This window comes from Physeter macrocephalus, chromosome 2, assembly GCF_002837175.3.
Source record: "Physeter macrocephalus isolate SW-GA chromosome 2, ASM283717v5, whole genome shotgun sequence".
Classification (NCBI taxonomy): Eukaryota; Metazoa; Chordata; class Mammalia; order Artiodactyla; family Physeteridae; genus Physeter; species Physeter macrocephalus.
In genome coordinates, this window is record NC_041215.1 from 80,055,970 (window position 1) to 80,059,238 (window position 3,269).

Sequence of the window (3,269 nt, forward strand, 5' to 3'; positions counted from 1 at the left end):
GGCTTCCCTGGTGGCAGTGGTTGAGAGTCCGCCTGCCGATGCAGGGGACACGGGTTCGTGCCCCGGTCCGGGAAGATCCCACATGCCGCGGAGCGGCTGGGCCCCGTGAGCCATGGCCGCTGAGCCTGCGCGTCTGGAGCCTGTGCTCTGCAACGCGAGAGGCCACAACAGTGAGAGGCCCGCGTACTGCAAAAAAACAAAAACAAAAACATGCCCAGTGCACTTGTTCACAAACCTGGTAAATAGTAACCTTGTCTGAAGACTTACTCAGAATTTTATCTGAACACCTGCTTCTTACATTCTATGATCAGGCACTGCTCCTGTTCCTGTAATACAGATACACCTGTAATTCCAGTAAGTGCCTGCTCTAAAGTCAACCATATCTGTTACTTTCAGGAAAAAATTAGGGTGATTATATTCTAATAAGGCAACTGAATTCTCCTTTAAAAGGACTTTGTACAAAATGAACTTCAGTCCTGAGTACGTAGTAGCAGTTCAACAGATGTACCTAACCCAGGGACAGACCCATGTGATCAGATTTCCCTGACAAATGTGTTTCATGAGTCAAAAGCATCCCCTTAGTGTTTAGTGCTTTTCAGTGACCTCCATTTTAAAGAAAATGTCTATATTATATAAAACAAATCTCTGTACTTTATTAATCTATATATCCCATGTTGCTTAGTGCAATGACATTTTTCATATAGGCGACTGTGGTTGAGGAAATAGCTGTAATGAACTGCACCACCACAGTTTCCTGAATATAGACATTAATAAAACATACGATCAACTTCCTACTATAGCCTAAGGGTAAAAATATGGAAAAACTCCGTATTTCTGTCAGTTTCCGTTATGTTTGAGACAGTCTTGAAAGCACTAAGGATCGAAATGGCAAACATGGAAATGTGTCTTGTATTACTTTTTCAGTTCTTTTTCCAAATAAATTTACTTATTTTATTTATTTATTTTTGGCTGTGTTGGGTCTTCGTTGCTGCATGCGGGCTTTCTTTAGTTGCAACGAGCGGGGGCTATTCTTTGTTGTGGTGCACGGGCTTCTCACTGCAGTGGCTTCTCTTGTTGCGGAGCACGGGCTCTAGGCGTGCAGGCTTCAGTAGTTGTGGCATGTGGGCTCAGTAGTTGTGGCTTGCGGGCTCTAGAGCGCAGGCTCAATAGTTGTGGCACACGGGCTTAGTTGCTCCGTGGCATGTGGGTTCTTCCTGGATCAGGGATCGAACCTGCGTCCCCTGCATTGGCAGGCAGATTCTTATCCACTGCGCCACCAGGGAAGTCCCACTTTTTTTTTTTCAGTTTTTAAAGCAGGATAGAACTTTAGTTCTGGGAGGGCGCTCATTTGACAGATAAGGAAACAGACTCTGGATGGTCATTAGCTCAAAGCCACGGTGGGTGGCTAGTGACAGTATCAGGCCCATCGCCTGGGTTTCCGGGCCTCGTGTTGTGCGCAGAACACCATTCCCTAGTTGTCAGGTTGCTGCCTGAGATTCCTCCCAGGCGGTGTGGTCAGCTTAACTGCATGTCAACATCATGCATCTCTGACAAACCCCGAGCGTTTAGAAAAGTCATTCTTTTTAGTTAGCCCTTTTTCTTTTTCTGATGGCTCTAGAAGGAACTCCTGCCTGCCCTCCCAACGGCCCCAAAAAGTTGAGAAAACATTCTAGATTTTTGCCAGAGTATGCAAGAAGAAAAATAAATTCAATGAATGGGTATTCTATTTCTAAGCAGTTTTAAATTATTTTTTTAGGAGCTCAACGCAAAACTTTCAACAGTAAACAAAAGAGGTGAGAGGGTGTACTCAGTATTAAATAAATGGCCAAACACATTTTCCCAAATACTCTCAGTCATGAGAAAAAAGTGAGCTATCAATATTTTTGATTTCTAAAAGCCAAATTTAATAAATTAATAACTGCATGCCAGATAAAAACACAAAATTACAACTGAAAACTAATAATAATTTAACAGAAAATGCTCTGCGTTGTACTTTTTTATTGGTAGAGATAATTTACTAAAGTAACAAATCTGAAAACACATTTTGCTTTTGCTGGAAAGAAAGTACTATGCTAGAGAAGAACTAAGAGAAACCAGAAATAAAGCATTTTAGAAAAGCAGGCATATGTCATAGTCTATGGCGATGCGGCAGCCAGAGGTGCTGGTTTCTCCATTTGTGTGCATGTTTATGGAAGCATCAGAAACCAGTGACGCAGGACCCAAAAGCAAAGTCACGACAGAGTTACTCTGTGAAACATGCTGGACTACAACCACAGGCGACCCAGGACGAAGGGGTGGCGCAGACTTGGTGTCTCCTTTGTATGGGGTTCCCTTGCCAAACAGGGGGCTAATCATGCACTAGCTTGAGTTTCTCTTAACGTGATAAACACCCAGGACTACTAGAACTGGAAAGCATGTGTTCACTGTTTTACAAGGACAGCGGAGCAGTGCTATGAAAACAATGGGAAGTTCCTTCATTTTAATCTGGTTATATGCCCAAACTTCTAACCAAGAAATAATTCAGCTATAAGAGCCAATTAAATTACTATAAAACATTCCTTCATCTGTAAAACATTTCTTTTTTCCTTCAAACTAAAAATTTAAAATAAAATGTCTTCATTTTTGATAAGCAGCTCCACCACCAGTCTCTGATATCGTATATCGTTCAGGGCAGCCATGGCGTCTAGTTCTGGAGATCTCATGAGGGTTGGGCCAAAAACAATCCCAAGGTTCTCTGCATTCATCAGATTCTCCTTTTCGTGGAGGGTCACTCTGAAAAATACAAGGAAGGGAGGGTGACTTCACGTAGGCTACGGGGGTCTTTGGCATGCTGAAGCACTAAAACAAAAGATTCACAGTAAAGGTCTGTGCTCACTGATCAGCTCTTTCGCTAGGTTACTTCTCTGCACTTCTCCTTAACTTCAAAGTACTGACTTTCCTTAACGTAAATGACGTTAGTAAATAATTTAAACTTCTGGTGATCACTGGAGCTGAAGCCTGAATTGATGTGCTGGCCTGTGTGGAGTCAGTTCTATTTGTGGATTCGCCTGCCACAGCCTAGAGCTGCAGGGGTGTGTTTGTAAACAGGGAAGGGACGGGGTCATCTTGATAATTCCATCAGCTCTCCCTCCACTTTGGCGAGATCTTGTTTCCTAGAGAGCATTTCTGCCAAGTTGAATGGTTTATTGAGTAGTTAGGGAGAGAGTGGTAGCCATATTAATAGGAAATGGCTCAAGCTAAGCAACCTCATCAGGGAGCATATTTATATT